Source organism: Seriola dumerili, unplaced genomic scaffold (assembly GCF_002260705.1).
Source record: "Seriola dumerili isolate Sdu_G_001 unplaced genomic scaffold, Sdu_1.0 BDQW01000068.1, whole genome shotgun sequence".
Classification (NCBI taxonomy): domain Eukaryota; kingdom Metazoa; phylum Chordata; class Actinopteri; order Carangiformes; family Carangidae; genus Seriola; species Seriola dumerili.
This window is the reverse complement of record NW_019174323.1, coordinates 7,531,296-7,547,605: the sequence shown is the minus strand read 5'-3', so window position 1 is coordinate 7,547,605 and position 16,310 is coordinate 7,531,296.

The following is a 16,310-nucleotide window of genomic DNA, read 5'->3' as shown; positions in this document are numbered from 1 at the left end:
GTGTAAACAGTACAATATGTGTTTCTGAAGTATCTGTATTAAAGTACAGTTATTAAGTAGCACAACATTGAGATACTTCAGTAAACTAATAAGTTAATGTATGTAATGGCTATAGGCTGAGCAATATAAACCTATAATGTATTTTTGTTTAGGTTATGGCATCTGGTCTTCCTGACCTCTACAAAGACAACCCCATTCACACCTCAGGGATGACAGAGAATGAGTTGTGGCTGCTGAATGCAAAGTCAGAGCAGAAATGCAACACAAAAGGCCCAAAGGAGGTTAAAGCCACCCTGCAAGCTGGTCATGGAGAACATGTCCCCTCCCCAGGTATGTAGATAATGTGATATATATGATAACTTGTAGGCCAAATGAGATGCAGTGCATTTTTACAATTCATTCACAAGAACAATAGAAACCCTGCACAATGTAATGCAGTCCAGTACAGCAGCCTTGCTATAAATCCTACCTCTGTGAAGCTTCAAATATTCAGTTTTTGTGGAGACTGTTGGCGAGGTGGAGGCTGTCAGTTTGTGATGGTATTATATTATGAATACAATCTATTTACCCCACTATACTCACGGTCACGTTACCTGGTTTGCAAATATTTTCACTGCATGAGGTGAAACTATTTCGGAGACATTAATATTAACATGCAACTCAACATTAACTTGAGACATTATTTATTCATCAGCAGAATACAGATGTGTAAATATTGGAAGCTGTAGATCCACCTGAGAGATGAACTAACTTTCTTACTAATGATGTCTTGAATGGCAAAGAAGCCAGAGGATGTGCTTTATTGTTTAGATCCTTTCATTATTCCAACATCTTGATTATTTCTAGTTGGCAGGTTTTCGTTGAAACCTTTCACCTTACACGTTATTCATTTTCCATCAAATCTGTAAAGTTTGGATGCATGTAATTAAGAAGTCAAGCAATGTAAATGAAACGTTTCAGTAAGTTTTCATGACAGTGATATATACTACATAGATCATCTTCACTTATTTCGACTTGCTAATTAATCAACATTATTTATGCAAAGAGAAAAAAAAGCAAACTTTGTAATTAGTAAATGGCTTGATCTGTTGCAGCAGTCTCAGCAAGAATTTGGAACTTTGAATTTGATCTGGAAATCTAAATAACTCATTAGCATTGTGATTTAGTAAATGTTACATGAAGTCAGGCAAGAAGAGTGCTGCTAATGCTCAACATGTGGATGATTATATTAGTCACTGAATTAACAGACAAATTAATCGTTAGGCAAGTAATTCTATAATGTGGTGTGTATGAACACAGGCTTCTCTGTAATGTTTACATTCAGTCATTACTGACACAGAAGACTCACTGAATGGCACTACATAGCTTTGTTTTGGTGACATTACATTCAATTCAAAGATGAACTTGTACTTTCAGCTTAGCTTAATAAAACCAACAATCAGTCAGCGTTTCATAAAGCACAATAAATAGGCCTAATAAATGTTTCCTTTGTGGATGAGGCTCAAAAAACAGAAACTTGGTCTAGTTTTCAAGCTGGACTGGAGCTCTGTAGCAGGCAGTGAGTGAGCACATTAATCTAATGCATCAGCAGGTCCACATTTGTTTTAATGCAAACTGAAGAGAAGAAACGCACTGCATCTCAAGGGAGAAGAAGCTTAAAATTTCCGTCTAATGATAATAGATGATAATGTTAATGAGTTGTCCAAACATAACAAATGGAATGAATTACTGCCTTAGAACCAAGTCCGTTTCATTAAAATACAATAAAAAGGAAAGATTAGTTTTATATGGGAAGTAACTTTCCTCTTTTGTGTTATTGATGAGAGTAAGGGGAACATATCAAGGTTGGCTTCAGCCTCTGGTCAATATTGATAAAATATTGCTACTGTATAGTGTAGCCATTTTTCTTGGATGTTCATGTGACATTAAGCTTAATCGAATTATTATCATGACTGCTGACCCCTCAATAGGCAACATGAGTCAACATGGGTCAAAGTATTATGTTGAGTTTCAATGATGGTCGGCTCTTTTTGAGGAAGCAAGGTTGTCTAAAGTGAGAACTCATGCCCATTTGAACACAAGAGGTGGCTGAAATACTGTAATCATTTCTTGGCCAAAACTATCCACTTCCATCTGTCTTGATGATCTTATTCCCCAAGTAATGTTCTTCCACCTTAATCAATTTTGTGGCGGGGCTGTGTTCATAGTAGTCAGGAACACTGGGATTATGTGCTGAGGCTACTCTCTCTCCCCCTCTCTCTCTCTCTGAGACGACCTTGTCTGTGTAACAGTACTGTTAGCCCTCGGCCTCGGGCAGTCAAACACACACTCAATCACCCCCGTAACCCTTGCAGTCAACAGCGGACTGTCGCAGCCCGTTGCTACAATCTCAATTTGTATTTCGTCTCAGACTGTGATGACTTGACAGAGAAAAATAAGAGGATTTGTCTTGATCTTCAACTCTCCCTTGAGGAAGTAAGTCTTCACCTTGAAGTTTAGCAACTGCATGGCCGCCTGCTCTCGACCAAACACGTCCCTTCATCCATTACAGTTCATAAACAGAATGCATTTAGCCTGAACTAGTACAATTATCCACAGTGATTTGTATCATATTTAATCGGGTTTGTTTTTCTAAAGGTGAATTGTCAGGAATTAAATGTCTTGAGATGCATTGGGTACAACGTTAACTTTTTCTTGTGATCATATACAGATTTTGCTGATAGGGGAATGTAAACAAACACTGATTATACTCATTTTTCTAACATCTTTCTCTATTAGTAATCTGCCTTGCTTACAGTACATTTTGCAGTATACCCTATCATATGTTAAAATGCATTGTTGATAAATATCTTCACTGCAGTCTGACATCTGTTCACCTTTAAAGTCATATAGCCTTATAAATTAATACATATGTAGGCAGGAATGTGGAAACAAATAAAAACTGCATCTGCATAAAATACTGACTTTAATTAGTAGCTAACCATTATTTTCATTATCAGTTAATCTGAATATTATTTTGTCAGTTAATTGGTTAATGTTTTAGTCTATGAAATATGAGAAAATAGTGGAAACAAATGGTCATTACAGCTTCCTAGTGCACACATGATGTCTTCAGATTGCTTCTTTTGTCTGACCAAGAGTCAAAAACTCAAGGATATTCGGTTTATAATACAATGTAGCAGAGAAATACATCAAAACTTCACCTTTAAGAAGCTGGAACTTTTGAGCGAGTGAATATTTTTGCATGAAAAATCCCTCACACAATTATTTGACAATCAAAATATCTGTTCATTATCTAACCAACTAATCTACTAAGCATTTCACCTCTAATTTAAATATTTTTACTGAATCTCAAGTGTTTTTCGTTCCATTAAATCAGTGTTGATTTTTTAAGTTGACTGCACTTAGCTTTCCAGTGTATCAGAATCATAGCAGCAGCCCTAAATGGCAGAGCAGTCCTCTGCCAAGCCTGCATCAGTAAACACTGCAAGCCTCTAACGGTGATGCACTGTAATGGCTCGGTCTTGAGCCTGGCCAGAACATCGCATGAGGTGCTAAACAGCGACTGGCTATAAATATAAGTGGTGAACACTGCCAGTTGCACTCTTGCGGCTGAAATGAGCCCGATGATGGGAGCTTGAGAAGAAAGGGGATATCAGTGGTCACTAAATCATTCTGTAATCAGCTCTCTATGCAGGATCATCCATGCATGTTCAACGCCCCATTCTGGAAAGCTCCAGCAACAGAACGCTCCAGCTGACCCCATCTGTACCCCATCTCGTTTTGCATTATCCCTAACCCATAAAAGTCCCATGCAGCACAAAAGAGTTAATGATTCCCTTTGTTTTGTTGCAGGGAACAGAACCAAAGCAAATGACAACAACAAATCCATCAAACTTAGCAGCAGTGAGCACATCAGCAGTTTTTGCCAGCCCACCAGAGGCCTAAAATGCACATATTGCATGCTGGCCCCCCAAGCAGCAGGCGGCCCTGGGACTCGCCAGCCCCTCGGTGGCCAGAGAGGACTTGATAAATGACTGGAGCAAACTTCTCTGTCACCAGTGAGGGAGGAGTCCCCCACAGTAAGCTACATCATCCTAACAGCATTATTCTTTTCATGCCCGGTGTCGATACAGCGTCCTGTGATTGGCGTCACGCTTTGCACAGGTTAATTGGAATCCTGAACTGGAAAACAGCGGGAGAAAAGTGCAAATATCGTTGCCCAGAGAATCGCCATACGAAGAGCATGAGTATGTGTGTCTATTTCAATCCAGGGTGAAGACATGAAATACTAGTTGAATTTCCAAATAATTTAGCTGCTTAATTTAGCTGTTAATTGACAGCACATAATACAAGACTTATGAATCACAAAAATTTGAATACCTTCTTGAAACCAATGTCACTGAACTCAAACAGATGCTCTGTGTTTTGAAATATAGGCGTTTATAGAGATAAAAAAAAAAAGAGTACTAGCCTCCTGTAGAAGTCACTTTCCAAGATGCAGTGTCGTACTCCAATCCATTACAGGATTGGAAAAAGGTAACTCAATCACTGCATGTCTCTGGACACATAAAAAGCATATACTCAGACCAGAGGGCACCCATATGTTCAGTGACCTATGGTGTAAACACAGCGAGAGCAACACCTTGATAAAGTAGCTTCACATGATGGAAAAGCACCACGAGAGCTGTAGTTGGCACCTAAATGTAGTTTGTCACTTAACAGCAGAATTAGGGTGAATGCTGATGCACTAAGTGAATGTAAAAGTAAATGTGAACCATGTTGTCAAGGTTACCTCTGTCTGCTGGACTTTATTCTTTAGCCACATGTCAAGATGTGGGACAAACGCACGGCCATTACACTGGAATGGACAGCTTTCCTCATCAGGGCAAATAGAAGACAATGTCAGATGGCCTTATTGATAAATTAATGAGGCACAAAACACTTCCTAGAAGACCCATCCACCACCCACCCCACAACCATCTCCTCAAATCATTGATTTGCACATTATTCACATTGCAGCGTTATGTTGCAGAAAAAGTCCCGGTAATTAGACGCTGCGTCCACGTGAGCAAGTAACTTAACCATTTCCCTTACTGTTGATCCACAATTATCTAACATGGTCTTGCTGACATATGTTTGCCGTTTTTTGTCGTTTTAGTTTGTCAACGGACGAGCAGCTGGGAAATCCCTAATGAGACCCGAAATACTTGTTTCATGTTTGAGCAGTAATGGAAATTACTTTTCCTTTTGGAACAGGCACGCGAGAATCACTAGAATCACCGAGACAGCAGATCAAGAGTAAAATGAAGTATGCAAATGTAATCATATTTATCAGAGAATGCTTATGGCAGAAAGCTATTAATTTCTCCTCTGCTTCTTGACACTTTAACATATGCATCACCTGCTTCTCGCAAATGATTATTTTTGTGTTTTCCATCTCCGTTGACAGAGCATTATTTTCTTTCCCATTGCGTCTTGTTATTTTTCTAAACTTTCTCTGTCTGAGGAGTGTAATGGCCTCTGATTGAAATTTCATTCAGAAAAACTAAGTGAAATACATGTTGTGTATTTAATGGAAAAAATAATTGCGCGTCAGATGAAACAAAGCATGACGCATAGTAACCAGGACGACTGACTGAAAACACAAGTCAGCAAAGAGGTCAGGCTGTTCACTCTCTCATTTGCTGCAATTACTCGCAACACTCATTCATTTACTCATTCCATCACCCTCTTACCTGACTGATCTGTTGCTCACTCGCTCAATCACTGGTTTAACTTTCCATTAGACAATTTGACAAATCCTCTTAAAACAGTTAAACAGTTCACATTAGAGAAGAGTTTTAGAACTGTTGAAATTTTAACTTTCAATCCTAAATTCGAATGATGTTTTCAGTTTTAACAGGAGAATAGGAGTTGCTCATTACAGTTACCAGAAAACATGAGTGCAAACATGTTGTGTGCCTGTTGAGTTGCTCTTAAATATCTACCCTTAATGTCTCACAACACATGGGACAACTTCTTTTTCCAAACAATGTCTAGCCCCGAGTGAACTCCACCTCTCTCCCGCCTTCACTAAACATTATGATCTTGAAACAACACACTGTTGCCAGCCAAAGAAAACTAGTTAGTGGTTGTTCAAAAAGTTGCCAAATATATCCTACAACCGTCGCTCTTAGCAGAAATAGTCACACCACGTTACGCCAGATCAGTTTTATTTATATAGTCCAATATCTCAAATCACAAATTTGCCTTAAGGAGCAGCAGAATCTGTACAGCATGTGACACCATCTATCCTCATAAGTTAACTGCCAAAAAAACCTTTTTAAAGGAGAAAAAATGGAAGAAGCCCCAGGAAGAGCAGAGAAGGGATCCCTTTTCTAGGATAGAAAGACGTGTAGTAGATCTTTTGTGTAATGAACAGACCAAAATAGCAGAATTACAAATATGGTGGAGTTATGCTATAATATGTAAATGTGCGCTGTGCCAGTTTGCTGCTAAACTAAAATTTGGAAATTCAACACAGACTGACTGGCAAATGTCACTTTAAAAAAAAAAAAAAAGTATGGTAATTTTGTCACTATCATTACAACACAGGACCATGGTACAGTGTACAACAGCCAGCTCCATCATTCATAAGGACAGGTGCACAAAATTCTGCAATCATTGAATTGAAGGAAGTTATTCTATTATTGCGCTTTTGGAGATGTAAAATATCACACCTGTACAGTACTTTCAAAAAAACGTTATTGTCAAGCAGGGTTATCAGTCATGTGTGTGACCTCTACAGAATTGCGAAACCCACTGACATACAGAGAGCTCTGGTGCTCTCTGGAGAAGCACAGTCGCTGCATTTGGATGAATAAAAAGCAACGTTTCCTGTAACGACTGTCCGCCAGACGACTGTTCAGGAGTGCTATTTCAATTCATCCCCGGAGCAGCCCACAGGAATTGAGCCCATATTGAGCTCACTCCTGGGCTCTGAGAGTGGTCAGGAAGATTGATTCTAGGCCTACATCACCACTCACTGAAGACTGAAGTGCATTGTGGTTTGAGCTTGTGCATCACATGACCTTGTAGCTTGGATAAGAAAACAAAACTAAAGGTATTATTTTCATTTAATGTAAAGATAGAGTAATTTGAGTGGCCTTCTGAGGGCATTCAAAGTTCTGGTCATTCATAATTATTGTCTATCGTTATAGAACAGCAGGCCATCATATCTTCACTATGTATAGTGTAATGACCTGTGGGTTATTGCAGGGACAGTATGGTGGTGATCACTGCATCTGCCAAAGTGCCTCTAACCTTTTGAGTATCACTTATAATTAGCAAGGATAAGACTTGCAAAAAATACCAGATGGTAACATTATTTGATAGTCTCCCAAAATGACGACCACGGTCCTTTAATTCTTGTGTGATAGTTTTAATTAAAATGGCTTGTCAAAACGACAATTTACGCTAAATTGATGCTATGCGTGATGCTATTAATACAATGGCACTGACATTCCTATTAATTACTCTGACTAGTTGATATCACACACATCTTCATTATCGACATAAAGATTAAGATTGCCTTAACTGTTAGAGGAATGGAGGATCCTAAGTGATGCATTCATCTAATATCCACTCAGGATGAATATTAGCTCATTTTTAGGAATAAATGATCTACCTTACCTGTCATATCTGACATATATAGATATATGTGTGTATGTATATAGTGTTTATAGATGGATATGTATATGTGTTTTTTTTTTCCTGTTCTTGTTCTGTGACCTGAACAGTGACATGTACAAAAGTCAACCTGAGCAGATTTTTGGGATCCAACATCAAAATTCCTTACACTTTTTTTTTTTTTTTTGTCAGTATTACAGTTGTAATACATTCAGGATACAGGTCACTATCATGCCAGCTCCATTGACAAACAACTGCATGCCACAAAGAACATGCATCTGTCCTTCATTTTAGCAGGCATACTGGATTTGTAATGAAGTACACTGATGTTCACCTGTCCATCTATTGAAAAACAGCAGGTACCAAATGATTAGCATGACCTCACAGGCTAACTAGGATATTCTTGATAATATCAGGACCCTGGAACCAAAGCAGCTAAATGGGATTGAGCCATCATTAGTTCTATTATTTACACTTGTGTGTTTTGTGTCAAAATGCTGTCTGTGAAAAGGGCACATATCAGGAAATTGAGGAGATTGAGCTAGAAAGATGCTGCCTGCAAGCAAAATAATAGCTAAATGTTATTCAGGATTTTTTTTAGGTTTTAATTAACACCGAGTGAGAACCCTGAATATTCCTAAATAAGATACAGAACTGGTGTAAACACCCATATAATCCACTTAATGGTCTATTGAAATAATTTTCACAACACACTATCAGTAACCTACCAAAACAAAAACAAAAAAATACTCAATATTTTTTGGGCAAACTTTGTAAACAGAAGTAAGGCATGGGTGAACATACTCCACCAGAATGGCTATTGATCAAATATATATAAAAAATGTTAGTTAGGTTGCAGTGTGTTGTATGAGACCCAGGTTGCGGTTAGTGAACAGTTCAGTCAGGTCTGTCTGGTTCATCTGTTTTTTCCTGTGACAGGGTAGTCATCTTCATTCCCTTTGTCCTTACTTTGGAGCAGGAGGTAATATATAAAGGTCTGTGCTCACATGAGGTGTCTCCCTCGCCTCTCCACTTGTCCTCCTGGACTGAATAATGTCTGAAGCGTCACTCTTGGCCTGATATGATGAGTTATATCCTGATTTCAGAGGAGTGGACATTTCATTTTTTTGTAATGTAGACATTTTATGATGCGGTCATGTATGATTCCATCCCATTGGCTTTAAGGTTTTATTGTCAGATAAGAACTGTGTCCTATTCACATTATTAGCGTTGGCCTGGAAAAATCTCTTTGACTATATATCCTGTATTCTATCCCCTAGTATTCATAAGTAAAGCTAATATTTAGAGTCATTTTTTCATTTTTGGATTAGTCATTTTATCTGTTACCAAACTGAGCTGAGCGAAAGCACCCAGCAGCAGTCAGGATGGTCAGTTTCTATATTTCTTTAATATAATTAGGCTTTATTTGATAGTAGTGTATGTTAATTGTCCAGTTTACGACTGTTTGTCCACACTGTTATCCTTTGTTTTATGGTGCCCACCGCCGTGAGCTCAAAGTCAAACTCAATATGATGAGGTATTAGCCTCCGCCACCGTTTCACTCAGACATGTCAAGGTCAGGTCACTGTGGGATTGTCCCCAACCCCCAGCGGCCGCAGCCACACATCTTCCCTCTGTAGGGGATGCGCGTTATTTGTGTTCACCTCATCACTGCTCAGATGGGCTGTGCAGAGATAATAATACCCCCTTTAACCTTCTAAATGATTACAATTGTTAAGAAAACAGCTGCTTGTGCTGCTGCTGTCACTGCTTGGGATTTGTTTTCAGGCTAGATTTTCATTTTACTCTGACATAAGTGGTAGCTGTTTGTTGTCCTGTTTTCCATCGCAGATACTGTATGTAAGCAGAGCAGGTATTTACACAGACATGGTCCATGTTTTATAGGGGGTCCCTCCTGTAGTAAGACTCCAATGATGAACCTGCTCCACCTGCCTGATGAACTTGTACTTCAGAGCGATGAGACCTCCAGTTTTCTGCCATGGTGTTTACTCTGAGTCTGCCAAAGGAGGAAGGAGAGGGGATCCATTTGTCCCAAGGTGAGACACACTCTCCAACACCTCGATGTTAAATAAACACTCCCAGACCTCTGGCCAGCTCACTCCAGCTACTGGAATACCATTGGTGTGTCTAGATGATGGAGGGCTATTGTTATCTATCGCCTCTGCACTCTGCTGAGAGGCCAAGGAGAGGGCTGGCCACAGTCGCATGTTACATATAGACTCGCCCACTCACATTAAGTTGTATTTGTCGGCCCTAAATAAAAATACAACAGGAGATCTGGAGACGCTTTCTTAGAATAACATCTGATTGAAGAGGGACGGAGGGAGAGAGGGGGAAAAAAAATTAGAGCGCAGCTCAGCGTGTGTTTCATCACCTGCAAAGCCAATGAGGGAGAGCGTCTCCGCGTCAACAACTGTAAAGCGTATCCCAGCTTCTGCTGCTGCTGCCATCTCCTCTGCACGCTACACTAACCAAGAATGTGTATTTCTGCAGATGATTAAATCAATACCATTTTGACAAGACTTGTTGGAACATGCCTCTTTATTTTACACAATTCCTTCCCTTTCGTCAGGGAGCATTTATCAACCTGCCGGGGTGCTGTCACCTAATGGAGATTGTTCTTTAGTCTGCACTTGATAGAAGGGAACGATTATGATGCATGTCGATAGTTTACAGAGATATTGACACAGGAACAAAGAGCAGACCCTTGCGGCTGGTAGCCTTTTCCCTCACACTCCCACAAAGCGCCTCGGTCATGTTTCAAACAAGTCTTTCTCCCCATGCACTACTTCTCCCACAATGCCTTCCTTTGTTTTAGTGGTCAATTAAGGTCTGGAGGCCCCATAATGCTGCAGTTGGTTAGGGGACTCCAGTGTTCCCTTGTATTTACTTTACGACACAAGCCAGGCAGCCTCCTCCCTCTGTCATGTCTTTTGCCCTGAGCCCTCCCCCCAAACAAAAAAAAAAAAAAAAAAAAAAAAAAAAAAAAATCTGTCACCTTAAAAATGCCTTCACTCGTCATCTTTGGTTTGGCACGCAAGGAGTTAAAGATAAAAACCAGCCCAGGGTGTGACAACAGGCCCTGAATATAATAAGCTTGAAGGAGACAGGAATGAGAAAAGGTGGGATGCATATAAAAAGAGGGAGGAGAGAGGGAAAACAAATGATGAGCTCTACCTATAAATTCTTCATCTGCATTGGCTGATTGGAATGGCTTGACTGTGCGCTCAGCTGTGACTTAACAACTAATCCGGTTTGTAAGTTATTATTTATCTTCAGGAAAGTTTGTCAAACTTGGGCTTTGATTTTCTACCCTGATTTCCCTCTTGTGGCTTGCTCTCGCACATGGTCCCCACATAATTTATGACTGCCTCTGGTCTTGATGACAGATTATTAAAAGTAGAATTAGTTTTTTGCGCGGGATTTCTCCACTGGGAATTGGGAAGGCAGTGCTCTCCGCGGAAGGTCTCTTACGAGGTCTCCATTACTAATAGAAGTTTTTTCCTCTGATGGGGGGGCAAGGAGACTAATGATTTGAATTTACTGTGGCAGCCGTCACGTGGTCTGGAAGGCATCAGTCGAACAGACAAGAGGTTAACTTCCTCCCTGTGGAGAGGTTTATTGGATTGTTTAGCAGCAGAAGGATAATGTTTTTGTCATAGACTGCTGCGGCAAAACAGTGGTGTGGCAGAGAGAAGGGGAGAAGAGAAATGAAGGGAGGAAGGACAGAGAGAGAAGGGGCCCAGGGATGAATAGAGGGGCAGAGAGGAGAAGGGAATGAAAGAGAGAAAACAGCATGATCGTGGCACAGTGAGCAAGGCAAAAGCAAGTTATTCCTAATATAGGTGGACAGATACTATAAAGCATGATGATAGTGTACCATTCCTCTACAGCTCTTACATGTGTGCAGGAAGAAACACACTCCCATTCAGCGGTGTGCACAAAACATAAGTACACACACACGCACACACACATTCAGTCTCACTCACACACAGACAAAAAGAGAGATGTTAGTTCCTTTCACCTGATGGCCGTTTGGAGCTTGTACTCCCAGCATGCCTCGGCAGTATGGGTACCAGAGGGGAGTCACAGCGCAGCTGAGAGCCTCGGCTTAATCTTATGCATCATTAAGCACTCAGCGGCAAGCCAGCGCTGTTCATATACATCATCCACGCTTAATAAACATAATGATGACATAAGATGTAATTCTAGATGAATTTTCATTTTATAGGGAAATGGAGAATTCCTGTAGAAAGGAAAGAAAAAAAGTAAATTATCTGGGAAGTACAAAATAAATTATGTTTTTTTTCCCACTTAGATGAATGTAGGTGTTTGGTGCATCTGAATTGGGGATAGTGTGTTAGGCTGCAAATGGATGTGGTGCTGATAGTGGCGACGAGGCTTTTGGTTATGGCTGTGGCGGTGATGGTGTGGCAGGTGTGGTTGGATGAGAGGCGGGGTTGCGGCAGAGAGTGGGGAGGGGGGTAGTTGGAGAAAAATGGGGGTGGCTATTGTGAAACGTTGGCAATTTTTAATTCCTAATCGCAGGGCATGATGGACAGGCTGAGACACCCCAGAGTGGAGCTCATCCATCATGGGAAGATGAAACCAGAGAGAGAGAGAGAGAGAGAGAGAGAGAGAGAGAGAGTGAGTGAGTGAGAGAGGGGAGATGTAAATTTCAGATGGAGTTACCTTACAGGAGAGGAGAGGGAAAATAGATTCCCGATAAAAGGGAAGGATGTGGGAGTGAAAGGGCAGCGGGTAGTGTGGCAGGGCATCACGGGCCTGAGATTGCTTCATGTCTACCTGCTGGGACTCCGGAGTAGCTTGGCCTGGAAATGAGTTCTGCTTTCAGGGACTGTACCAGACACTGAACCATCCTGAGAGGTATCCTCACTGCACTTGTCTTCAGAAGATGTAAAGTGGTGGTGACCTGGCAATGGTAAAGTGAATAGCAATGGGATGTAATCAACCAAGGAAGCAGCAGAGGTACTCAAACACAGTTGATATAAATGTAAACCTCCCCAGGATGCTGCATTTAAGTTGTCTGTAGTGTTTTGCTTTTGAACCTGGATTTTAAATCAACAACAAAATGAAAAAAAAAAAAAAAAAAAAGAATCTTTGAGCATAAGCTGAGGTCACTTTCAGATTGTTTGACATGACAACTTTATCTCCTAAATGAGTCTCGGAGTCCACCTCCGGCTGATTGTTTCCTCTTTGTCAGCGCAAGTTTTCACAAACTGCCCTGATAGCAGAGAGCACCCTGAGAGCACGTAAACTATACATCAAACATGATAATGTCTCATTATGTCTGAGAATTAATTAGCTTCATTGTGTTGAGGTCCTGGTTGCCTGCCTTTTTTGAGGCATAATGTGAGTTTTAGACCTCAGCAAGTTTGGAGCCAGTGGACCATACGTGCCAGTATGCCAGTGGGTGAGCCAAGTCTCTCAATGCAGGGATCATTAACACCCCTCTTTCTCTCTGTCGTTCTTCCCCTCTCTCTCTCCCTCACTTTCTATCTACTCTTGTTTTTCTTTCTGTCTTAAACGTATATGAAGCCTCATTTTTACATCTATTATCCAAACAATTCCTAATCAGACAAAGTATGTACCACTTTTAAGCCAGTTATGTGTAAATTAAATAAATTATGCACTTTATCAGACATATGATTTAGTATCTACAAGTTACCACAAGTTACAAGGTTGGGCCCACTGTGATGTCATCCTCTTGGTAATTATTTACCCATAATCCCCCCTCACTCTCCTTTCTAGAATAAAAAAAGGGACAGTAATAGGCAGAGAACAGTGACAGGATCAGAGAAATGGGCTTTTAACTAACATGCAAAGTGATGAATGGATTGACCACAATGTAGACTAATGGAGCCATGGAACTAATTAGGCCGAGCAGAGCTGTGCTTAAATGTAAATGGATTGAGCTGGATGAAACGTAGGAACAGCTGAGAGAATGATGAGGTCCTTCACTTGGGGGTCAATCAATGGCCAAGCAAACACAATCTATGGGCCCCTGTGAGGTTGTAGTCAAGGTTTTTTTTTTAACATCTGTTAGAATGCAGGTATTGTTGCATGTATACAGTTCCTCTCTGTTTATGCTCGGATGTCTCATAGATCCTCTGTGTCATTGATACATATGGCCGACTGCATGACTTTGCAGAAAAGCTGTAATAAATCTCTAATCACTCTCGTCCCTGGAGCCCAGCTCTCAGACCCTGCATCTTGGCACCTACCACATGTTTGCTGGCGTGCCCTCTGACTTTGCGGTCCGTGTAGACCGCTTCTGTTGGCCGTGCCTCAAATCTGCTGCTTTCACCTCAAGAAATGGCCTGCAAAGATAATTAATGCGCTCAGCCACAACACCTAACCCAGGGTTCTGCGTCTCACGTTGAGCTGCGTTTCACGCGTTGACTCGGTCTTTATGGTCATGCTGTGACCTTGTAAACATCTGTGGAGTGAAGTAAGTGACAGCAGCACGCAGACTTGGCACATGTATTTCTCCGTGTGTTTGTCTTTGCCTGCTATGCTTCCCAGTGCCTCTTGTACAGCACTTATTTAGTGAAAAGAGCTTGCAAGCTAGAAAACTACCGGGTGAGGAGAGCAATAACATCCACTGTGAAGCCCTACCAGTTGATGGGAAGCAGTTCACGCCCTCTGTTTGGCTCTGTAGGTGCTGCACATCCCAGAATTAATGTGTGTAGAAATGCAAATAACCCACCCCAGTAAAAGTTGACATTGCCTCCACTGATAAATTTTTCTGCTGAGGTAAGAGACAATTTAATGCAGAATTAGAAGACACTCTCCACCACCATTTACATCCTTAATTAGCTGTAATTTCTCTGCACCCATTAGAGAGAGAGAGAGAAAGAGAGAGAGAGAGAGAGAGAGAGAGAGAGAGAGAGAGAGAGAGGACAACAATAGAAGAGGAAGAGGTTAAGATGAAAGCGGTGTTGCTCTCCCTGTTGCCAGGCTGGTGTGTGTCTGTTCCTGTCAGAGTGTGTGTGGTGAGTTTGTGTATCAGCACGTCCTCCCCGACTAGGTTGCCTTTGGTGATTGATACACGTCTTGCTCAGTCACCAGCCATTGGCACTGGGGTGGATGTAAACACTGATTAGAGGGAGGAAATGAGGCCCTCACTTTGTCCTCTGTGTCAGGGAGCACTGCGGTGGCTGTCTCTGTTTGTCTAGTTCTTTCCACCTGAGCACGTTTCAGAGGACACCGTTAGCTACGCTTTATAGCCATTATTTAGATAGCGACACAACGGGATGCTCCTTTTGCTCTTTGACTGACATGCCCAGCCATGTGCTCAGCAATTCAGCTCCGTCGGACAAAGTGCCTACAAGTTTGTGAGTGCACAAAAATGATGACGTGTCGGTTTGTGTGAAGGAGAGGCTGGACACGGTTACTGTTAATTTGATGGGAATACACAAGTAGCAAACTGTAATTTTGCCCTCTGTCAATTTAATGCAGAAGGCAAGGTTTCATAAGTGTTTTACCACATTTTACACCACTCTGTCTTTGTTACAAATTGTATTTCCAATCTATTAATTTCACAACTTATTTACAGCTGGTTATATTTAAGTAAAAACCAGACAGATTCTTGATATTGTTTTTTCCAATATTATAAAATGCATACAAGCAGTATGGTTTGCTGTATGTTCATGTTACTGGTTATATTTAGGGATATTTATCATACTGTTTACCTGTAATGTTACAATACATGCAAATCATGAAACTGGATACTTTCCACTTATGAAATTATGACAAACCATTCAATTTGAACAACAAATCGGCTTCAACTACTTTGGTGGAGCCTTATCAGGGAAAGAACAGCGCAGAAAGACTGCTGCACAGAAAACATTTTTCTTTCTTTGCCAGGAAAAATGAACTGTCAACATTTAATGATAGATATTTGCATTGTGATACAAATCGTGTCCTTGGCCCTAAACATAAGATATAGATCCATTTATAATGAATTCAGATAAAGTGTCCCTTTTGCATTCTCGCTCTAATGGATTTGTGGAGCCAGCGTCAGTGACCCTGGTGCAATCGACAAAAACCTGTGCTGGTGGATGATCAAGACAGACATCTATCATTTCCTCTCACACCTTCTAAGACGTCACTGATACATAGGTGCAAATGTTTGTTTTTTTGTTTTTTTGTTGTTTTTTTTTTTGTTTTTGTTTTTGTTTTGTTTTTTTGGAACTGAATGTATGTGTAACTTCTGCAAGCTGGCTGACTTTTTTTCATGGTGTTGTGAGAATGTGAAGAAGAAAGGGGGCAAAAAGACATTAGATTTTTTTTTTCCATCATTAAGCTGTGTCTGGGAGATGATGTGCTAGCCGTATGTGGTCCAGGGGAAGTATTTATAGCCCTGCTGGAATCTTGCTGTGCAGCGTTGATAGCAGAGATAATGGGAGAGAATGGGACGCAGCGAACTGTTCTAATGACACCAACAAGACAAGAGAACAGCGAGGATAAATAAATGTTAGCCATTTTCTCTCGCACATCATTTGCATTTTTTCTTGTTAAGGTCACTTATAGACTCAGACAATAACAATGAGGGGAAAAAAGCTCTTGCCGAATATAAAATCAGAAATAACAAA